Here is a 10,695-nt window from a genome sequence, read left to right as displayed (position 1 = left end):
CCGTAACTGCGCTTGCACCTCAAGCTTCCAAATCTGGATTAGCTGCAGATATGTTAAACTTCTTAGAAAGTCAATCCATGTTATACCTGAAATATGGAAAATTTACGCATAGAAGAAGACACTATGAAATAACAGCCACTGAATGCAGAATATGTCGTAATTAAAAAGATTCGGTCTATTGGACCTACCAAATTCTTGTACGTAATACGAAACATGCAGTATTTCAGGCACACAACTTCGTACACTCCTCTAAAGAATACTCTGTATGTCTTCACTGACGATGCAAAACTGATTGTCGACTGCTGGTTTACACGCGGCAAGTATTGCGGCGAAGGTACTGGGAAAGTGAAGCCGCGCTTTTCTGCAGTGCTGCCACATTCGACATTTAAAATAAACGAGGGGTCTGAGGGATCGATGTTTCGGGTTAGAGGTTAAACGTAGCGTTGCCGAGTTGTTCTCTTTCTGTGCCTGACACCATCCATGTCGTTTCCCATACTTGTATACTGAAATGAGTACCGGATGATTGAGTATAAAAATTGTTTTTTGGACTGTTGTTCAAGCTCGGCCTCTGGATGCACGACTGGCTTTGATACCGATATTAACGTTCGATATGGTCGTCTGTGGATTTTCTTCGTTAGGGACTGTACACCGTGTGGAGTGTCTCTATGCAGAAGGAGAAAGATTAGTAAAGCTTTCTCTTTATTGTGCTGTTGAACTAGAGTCTGTTGGTCCCATGCTGAAACAGTGCGTTCCTGAAGTGTGAAATGCCGTTGGTTCCACGAAACAGTTTAAATTCCTCAGAAGAAACCTTATAAGTATGCTGTTTAGGTTTTTATGTTGGTAACGCCATGTAGCGCTCTGTATAAAAATCACTGACTTTGCTGTGTGCAGCCTGTGGCTGGTTTGCATTGTTGGAATTTGCTATTGTAGTATTGGGCAGTTGGCTGTTAACAGCACGTAGCGTTGCGCAGTTGGAGGTGAGCCGCCAGCAGTGGTGGATGTGGGAAGAGAGATGGTGAAGTTTTGAGAGCGGATGATCTGGACGTGTGTCCATCAGAGACAGTAAATTTGTAAGACTGGATGTCACGAACTGATATATATATTATGACTTTTGAACACTATTAAGGTAAATACATTGCTTGTTCTCTATCAAAATCTTTCATTTGCTTACTATGACTATCAGTAGTTGATGCCTTCAGGAGTTAGAATCTTTTATTCAGCTGGCAGTATTGGCGCACGCTGTATTGCAGTAGTTCGAGTAACGAGGATTTTTGTGAGGTAAGTTATTTGTGAAAGGTACAGGTTATTGTTAGTCAGGGCCATTCTTTTGTAGGGATTTCTGAAAGTCAGATTGCGTTGCGCTAAAAAAAAATATTGTGTGTCAGTTTAAGCACAGTCATGTATAATTGTTCAAAGGGGACGTTTCATATGTCGACCCTTAGCCGAGGACACCTCACTGGAATCTTCTAATTTTTCTTGTAGTTTGTGTAATTAGTGTAGCTATTATTTATTGCTAGCGCATAAGAGAATTTCCTTTGTAGTTGTAGCTTTTCATTGTTGTACAGTAAAACAGTTGTGGCATGCATGTAGATTTGCACCAAGTATTTAGCAGCTGCGCTTGCAACTAACGAGATATTATTTTCAGTGCTATGCTAATGTGTTTTCTTGTTTTTGCTCTTCAAATTGTGCTTTTCTTGTTATCGTGTGAAATACGTGATAATTATGGCGTGTGAAAAACGTAACACTAGGCTCCAAAGTAAATTGAGAAATTATAGTGACGACGATTATAGCTTATCAGCACCACTGTGTAATGAATTAACAGACATTCAAAGTAGTAATTTGGTAATTGTGCATAGGGAAATGGAGCGGGCGGCAATTAATGGTGTAGACAGTGAAACAATTAGTGAACACGGAAGCATTATCGATCGATCGGTCGGCAACAGCTCGCCTCAGGAATCTGAAATGACAGGACACAATCTTGCAAATACTGTAGATTCAGGTTTTGCGTCCTCACCGTTATCTCAAATAAATCAAGACACATTTTCTGCTTTTCAAAATGCGAATATCGCCGGTTCAAATGCACTGCCGAATAGCACTGAGGAACATGTTTCAGACACTAGTGCATTGTTATTACAATTAACGCAACAAATGGAACAAAAGCTTCAAAAGTTAGACACTATGGAACAAAATCTTCAAAAGTTTGGCCAATGGAACAAAATCAGAGACAAACACAGCAGAAGTTAGACACAATGGAACAAAATCTTCAAAAGTTAGACACGATGGAACAAAATCAGAGACAAACACAGCAACAGTTTCAAAAGTTAGACTCAATGGAACAAACGCTTGAACAAACACGTGAAGATTTAACTGCTGAGTTACTTAAAATCGAATCTAAATGCCAAAAAGTCTGTAATGACGTAAAAACACAATTTTGTGAGCATTTCCAACCTATTTTTTCGCGTCATGAAAATGCATTACAGAATCACGAAGCAGCCATAATGGAACTGCAAACTGCTGTTCATGAAAAGCACGACACCTTGCAAGCTAAAATTGACTCAGTTGCATTTCCCAATTCGGTTACGCAACTTGCAAAATCTCAGGAAAACATAAATGACACAGTGGATATGATTTCAACACAAATGGACACTGGTTCAGAAAAACACACTGACGAAATGAGTTCACTATCGGAGAAAGTAGCCGAACTTTTGGATCAGTTCACTAACTTATCTACAAAGGTAAATGATGATCTGAATGGCACAAGACCCATAGCCTTCACTGACACAGAAGATTATGAACAAATTAGAAAAATTCAAACAAAATCAAAATCAAATCAATACACAGTACAAAAGAGAAATCCTGGAAGTACAATATCAGTTGACACAGGTAATAGAAGAATTACATATTTCAGAGGACACTCGCACTCCAATACGGGAAGAGGGACATAGAAATACGAAAGAACCACAAAATAATAACACAGGGGGCATCTCGGAAATTATGAAAGAAATTGGCAAGGTACACCCAATTTTGAGATGGAACCACCGAAAAGAAGTAACAATGACCGATATGCGACTCGCCAACATGATGATTGTGACTATAAGCTGTTAATTACTACACGTAAATTCAAAACATTTAAGAATTCTGGAAACGACATTCATCCACAAGCATGGCTTCATCAATTCTCTCATTGTTTCCTCCCAACTACTCATTGGAGCACAGATTAGAATTTATGTGTGGCTACTTAGAGAATGAACCAGCTGTAACAATGCGATCGGTCATTCACGATTGTCACAGTGAAGGAGAATTTTATCCCGCCTTTCTCTCAGCATATTGGTCTCAAGCTACGAAAGACCGAGTAAAACATAGCATCATAATGGTGAAACATTTCGAACAATCTGAATTTTCCAGTCTTGTCAAATATTTCGAAGACATGTTACATAAGAATCAGTATCTTTCAAACCAATACAGCCCCTCAGAACTCATCCGCATTTGCTTAATCAAATTGCCTGAACATTTACGACATATTATTTTGGCAGGACGTTGTAAAGACGACATTGAAGCTTTCCAGGGACTTTTACAAGAATTGGAAATTGATACTGACAATCGCGGGACGCGAAAACAGGAACACAACAATTACAGTTCACATCCGTCACAATTCCGCGATGAAAGAAATAATAACTGGAAACGACAAGTCTATTCTTACAACGCAAATCGTGACCAAAAGAGACACCACCCATATGACAACTGTTGGCAGAATAATAGTTACAGAGAAAGATCGCACTTACGTAGTAATGAATATTACAGAGATAACCATAGAAACAGACAATATGGGAACCAAAACAATTATTATCAAGGGAGACAGAATAACTGCAGACGCAACGGTTCAGCGCGCAGTTACGATTCAGGGAGAAAATCTCCACCCCGTGACCGGCAAGAAAGAAACTATGGAATCTACCGACATGACGACAGGCGATATAATCTTAACAAAAGACCAGAATTTAATCAGAACTGGCGGGTTTCAAACAGGGCAGGGCCCTCTCCACAAGGTGAATTTGTAGAAGTTAGACCTCCAAATCCCAGTAACGACGTGCGTCAACAAAGAGACAGACAATGACTCGCATCGCAGGCAGCCACGTGCGCCGGCTGGCTCAGAGAAAAATAACATAGACGCTAACCTTGAGAAAAATTTTAGCATTCCTTAACGACGTATACAACATGATAATTGATTTGAAGTTGAAACTCTGCGTACTAGGAAGAGTAAGGATTGCACCACATTCCACACGTAAAACCGGTTTCTTCAGAGATAATCTGCTTTTTAACTTAGTCTTTGCTATAAAATTTTTCACTTCACGTTACTAGTACTCTTTGTCACACTTACAAACTGTTAACATGCAACTATGTTTTAAAGTTAACTATCCAGTCAAGAACCCAGGGAACTTATTTAGACAAGTAATTACAAATGCATTGTTGTAGTGAACAGACGACACAGTGTTATTGTGTGTGTACATTCTTGCTTGTTAGGTGGATTACGTAACGACTATAAGGCTTACATACTTACAACATATACTGCTAATGAGATTTTAATGCAACATGTTGGTTTACTTGAACAGACATTCTTTATTTGAAGTACATTCTGTGAAATTAAAGATGACTTAGCATTTGGTTTCTTTGACAGCGTCATGATTATATCATGACGCTACTAATGAGTGACACAATTTATATTATTGCTTTTGCGCTGTATCTGTTTTATATCTGCACAGTTTTTCTGGAAAGTAAAACATGTTTTCGTAGTAACTTTTGTGGTATAGCTACTATGAGACAGCCTTTTCTGTAGCTCAACAATACGTTACAGTACAGTACTTACTTCATCACGGCAATAAGCGTAATAACTACGATATCTATAGGCATAGCATTTCACTTTGTTTACTACGAGACACGTACATTGACTTATACAGAATTTTGCGCACGGACGACGATAATTACGACACTTGACACATTTTTTTTTACCCTTAAGTAATGACAGAGTTTATCTTACAACAAGACGCACAGTTTAGCGCTACAGTACACGTATTTGAGTGATTAATTTTGTACTTAAAACACTTAATTTTAAAGATTTTTGAATTACAAAGGTACAAAGGTTTTCCATGGTACATTTCATTCCATTGCTGTAATCGGTAACACATGAGGATATAATTACATTAATCCTCAGGGGGTACACGCTTACTTTGTGTGCTAAGTGTGAAGCGAGCGCTAGGAGCCCTAGTGGATATGGTATTTGCTTATACAACTTTACACATCGGTACAATATTTCTCTAACACAGAATTACACAGCTATCAGATTATTTAATAGAGAGACAAACTTTTTCTTACTACATCAGTGACACATGTTTACGCAGTTACACAGTTGGATAACTTCATACTTATGAAATTGTATTTTGTCTGTGCTTTGTGAACTGTTCATATTTTTTCGGAACCATTGTGATAGTATGAGAGCTTTGAATGTTGTATTTCGTATGGGATCATGATTTTAAAGTACGTTTGAGGTAGATGACACTATTAAAATGAACAGAGAATTTTTTTAGGTTTTGAAATTATTGGAGGAAGCTACGACGGTTTTGAAATTTGACTGAGGTGTTATGATGTTATTATTATGACGACGATGTGTATTATGCTGATGATGAATAAGCTGATGCTATATCAGGAATTTGATTATGCTACGTATTTATTATGATGAAATATCAAGAAGTGTCGACGAATATGTATATGTGTAATAAAGTAAGGAATAACGAGTAGTGGTTGGGGGCTCTAATTTGTGGAAAAGGATGTTGGAAACCATGAATCGTACTTTAAGAATTATGAAATGTGTGTACATGCATGAATGTATCACAATGCAGGCGAAAATTTTTTGGACACTGTTATGTTTATAGGATTTTGTTTCTCCACATTTGTAACGCAAATTCTCGACCTGTGAAATTTTTTTTATCAGACTGTCAGTAAGAAAGCTAAGTGACCTTGATGTAATCCGTTGTAGACGCCCAGCTGTGTCAGTCGCCTGGAGAAAAAGCTATTAGATGGAGAAAAAATAGGCCATTAACCTCGATATTGTCATTCCTTTGTAGAAAGCATTGCAAATACGACACTTTCTGATATTTATTGAAATGACTAATGAAACGATGAAAAACATTTCACTGCTATTGTCTTGCTAGTTGAGAGATTTTCTACTGCCTTATGAAATGCCATATGGCTAGTGAATGACGTTTCAGGCCTTGTTTTATGTATACATTTGCTTATTTTGTTTAACATCTATTTTGTAGCTGCACTGCAGTGTTAGTTAAAATAAAATTTAATAGATGTACTAATGTAAATATTTTCTGTCTACAGATCCATTAAACAATAATTTTATGATCTACTTTCTTAAAAAAAAAGAACACAAATTCACATTCCCTTTCACAGGATCTGCATAGATAATTTGTTAACTATTTGGTAAGTTGTCTGCTAGAGTAAGTTATCATGATGCATCACTCTAGTGTTAAGATGTGACATAGCTATTATAAATGGCCATCTTTACTGTAATATTTTTCTGCTTGAGCTTTGTCATGTTTAAGTATAAGTTATAGTATTTGCTGCTGCTGCTTGCCAGGCATAGTGCTACTAAATTTCACTTTGTATTACTCTGTTCAGCCAGTTTTACTACTGATTTATTTTTCTTGTTGCTGCACATTGTCTCATATTAGTTGTAATGTTGCATTTGCTCTGCTAATTTAGATTTACTGCTCCTTGCTTTGCCAATTTGCATTTTTTTGTCATTGCTATTTGTGTTAATTGTTCTGTGTTGCTGCATTGCCTCGTCCCTTAGTTCAGCATCTGAGCTCAGTAGATTTAAGTTAGCTTAAGAGGGGGTAGGCTATATAAGAGAAGGAGTTGTGATGAATTGGAAGAAATGCATTGACAAGCTATAAAAAAAGTGAAATAAGAGGGAAGATCTATGGAATGAAGTTTTGGGTTGGACTGAATTACCAAATTTCTCACTGAAAACAAACCCTGTCCTTTCTTTTTGTGTTATTCAGCTATGTGTTTGTGTACCCTTGTGTATTTGTGTTCCTTCTGTCTTTATATGTTTATCTGATAAGAGGTATATTGCACAATTTATCTAATACTATGTTATTTGATGTTCAGACATTATTTATTCTGTTCTGTTTTAATGCTCATGTGTGAAATTAATGTTTCGAAAACTATTCTCATTATTTTAAATATTTACTTATGTCATAATTCCTGTGACACTGATGTATATGTCTATTTCTATTCTTTTGTAAAGCCTGTATTACTACAAATGTTATCTCTATTATCATGTTTTAATGATGTTTTCTGTACCTCTGCAATTGTATTCTCATGTTATAAAACTGTAATGGACACCAGTTCATCAAATTAAGTAACTTGTAAGCATACATTTCACTGCACACGTTTCTGTTGGTCATAGTATATGCACAATATGTGAGAAGTTGGAACTGTTACTGTTTGCACGTATGTTAATAATTCAGCAAGGGACTGGCTAATAGCATTGCTGGTTCTAAGCACATTTCAAAAAAAAATTTTGTGAGTGCACAAGTGGTGGTTCATGGACTTGCTATACTGTTCGCAAGACTCTTTGATGGTGATTGTGCACCTGCGCAGTCGCAACAGATGGCTGCTGGCCGTCTCTACAAGAACTACAGTGGGTCTGCACCTCTGGTGGCCCACCAATACCGTAATCTCTACCAGGACTACAGTGGATCTGCCCCGTGATGACCTACCTACCAATATTCTTCAAAACTTCGGCTGACTCTGCGGTGGGTTTGCTCTGTTGTGGCCCATTGCCTGTCTGCATGTCAAGAGTCAGCACTGCTTTCTGTTGGAAGGACAACACTACTTCATCAAGACTGCATGGAAATCCCCCACTTCCGTGTGCATTTTCTTTTACTGCTCAGACTTTGAGAAAAAAAAACACTGCAATTTTACTGTGATGAATGATGTCTTTGTGGACTGTGAGAAAATTCTAGCTTTTGGCCAACGTTATATCAATAAGTGTGTGCATTTGATTTCTTTGTCGTTGTAATAATGATTTTTTTTTCAAATCTGTATTGGCCACTGCCCAAAACAATTTGTAAAATTTTTTTGTGGGGAGCATGGGGGCTATGTAAGTAGGCTGTTTAGGTTTTTATGTTGCTAACGCCATGTAGCAGTCTGTATGAAAATCACTGACTGTGCTGTGTGCAGTCTGTGGCTGGTTTGCATTGTTGGAATGGAATTTGCTATTGTAGTGTTGGGCAGTTGGCTATTAACAGCAGGTGGCGTTGCGCAGTTGGAGGTGAGCCGCCAGCAGTGGTGGATGTGGGGGAGAGATGGCGGAGTTTTGAGAGCGGATGATCTGGACGTGTGTCAATCAGAGACAGTAAATTTGTAAGACTGGATGTCATGAACTGATATATATATATATATATATATATTATGACCTTTGAACGCTATTAAGGTAAATACATTGTTTGTTCTTCATCAAAATCTTTCATTTGCTAAGTATGCCTATCAGTTCTGATATATACAGGGTGATTCAAAAAGAATACCACAACTTTAGGAATTTAAAACTCTGCAACGACAAAAGGCAGAGCTAAGCACTATCTGTCGGCGAATTAAGGGAGCTACAAAGTTTCATTTAGTTGTACATCTGTTCGCCATTTCAGCCAATAAAGTTTTTGGCCCCTTTTTCTTCGAAGGTGCTAGTGTAACTGGACTACAGTATCTGGAGATGTTAGAGAATTGGCTGTTCCCTCAGCTCGAACAAGAAGCACAACAATTCATATTTCAGCAGGATGGAGCGCCACCACATTGGCACTTATCTGTCCGTAACTACCTGAACGTCAACTACCCGAGGCGATGGATCGGCCGTCAGGCAGCCTGTGACAGAGCACTTCATCACTGGCCTCCAAGAAGCCCCGATCTTACCCCCTGCGATTTTTTCTTATGGGGGTATGTTAAGGATATGGTGTTTCGGCCACCTCTCCCAGCCACCATTGATGATTTGAAACGAGAAATAACAGCAGCTATCCGAACTGTTACGCCTGATATGCTACAGAGAGTGTGGAACGAGTTGGAGTATCGGGTTGATATTGCTCGTGTGTCTGGAGGGGGCCATATTGAACATCTCTGAACTTGTTTTTGAGTGAAAAAAAACTTTTTAAATACTCTTTGTAATGATGTATAACAGAAGGTTATATTATGTTTCTTTCATTAAATACACATTTTTAAAGTTGTGGAATTCATTTTGAATCACCCTGTATATTATGACTTTTGAACACTATTAAGGTAAAGACATTGTTTGTTCTCTATCAAAATCTTTCATTTGCTAACTATGCCTTTCAGTAGTTAGTGGCTTCAGTAGTTAGAATCTTTTATTCAGCTGGCAGTATTGGCACTCGCTGTATTGCAGGAATTTGAGTAACGAAGATTTTTGTGACGTAAGTGATTCATGAAAGGTATAGGTTATTGTTAGTCAGGGGCATTATTTTGTAGGGATTTTTGAAAGTCAGATTGCGTTGCGCTAAAAATATTGTGTGTCAGTTTAAGCACAGTCATTTATAATTTTTCTAAGGGGACGTTTCAATCCGTATGCCTGTCAGTGACTATAGATTTTGCAAATCTTGAATAGAGAAGACCTTAACCTAAATAGTCTTTTTGAAGATATCGACCACATCGGCGTCGAAAAGGAAATGAGGAAAAAGCCTCGTTGAGGATGCGCCAGTAGCTTTCGAGTAATGGTTCCGCAAAAACAGTATGCATATGTGACAGAGGTTCTGATGCTTTTGACCACTGAAAATATTATTGAGGCAGAGTTGACATGTATTTTTGACATAAGCAGCATACAGACAACATAATTTCAAAGTTTTCGTCAACACTTTCCCGGTAGCAATACCTTCTAGCATTGCGTTTGCTACTTGCTGTCCGAGCGACATTGATATTGCATCTGTAGTATCATAGACTGAAGCACTCGTGTCTTGTCTCATTCAAGTACCAGAATGAAACCTTTGTGCATTATAATTGCATGTCTCGTATTCCAGTTAGATTTCATCTCTGGCTGATTAAATAATTTCTTATCATTATGTCGCTCCATTTCAGTATCCTATTTTATTTATACAACTCATGTTCTGTAAACACAAGGCTGGTCATTAAATCAGAGTTAATTGCAAAATTTTCCACGGTGTCTTGAAAAAGAATATTTGCTAGACAGTCAAAGTTCTTGTCTTGTCCTATTGGTAATTTGGAATGCAAATCTGTGTTCACATGTTGTGTTGCAAACGTGAATATAAATTCATAGTCGCAAATCGACAGAAGTAGCGCCAGCACTGCAAAGGTCGCGCTGGCTATTCAAGCCAAAGACAGGAAAAAATGCTTTGTGATCTGTGATAAGGATAAATTTATGTCCATAAATGATATCATGAAATTTCTTGATTTCAAATATAATCGCGAGATACTCTTTCACGAGGTGACTCTAATTTCTTTGTGGTACTCCCGAGTATTTGAAGCGAACGCAACTGGTCGTTCAGAACCATCATGGCGATATAACTATGCCATAGTCTGAAGCATCCGCAGCATCTGTGAGCACCATAGTCGGGATCATATGTCGCAAGATATTTGGCATCAAGCAAACAGTTTTAATTTGTTAAATGC

Source organism: Schistocerca piceifrons, chromosome 4 (assembly GCF_021461385.2).
Source record: "Schistocerca piceifrons isolate TAMUIC-IGC-003096 chromosome 4, iqSchPice1.1, whole genome shotgun sequence".
NCBI lineage: Eukaryota > Metazoa > Arthropoda > Insecta > Orthoptera > Acrididae > Schistocerca > Schistocerca piceifrons.
The sequence above is the reverse complement of the archived record's forward strand: the minus strand, read 5'-3'. Positions refer to the sequence as shown.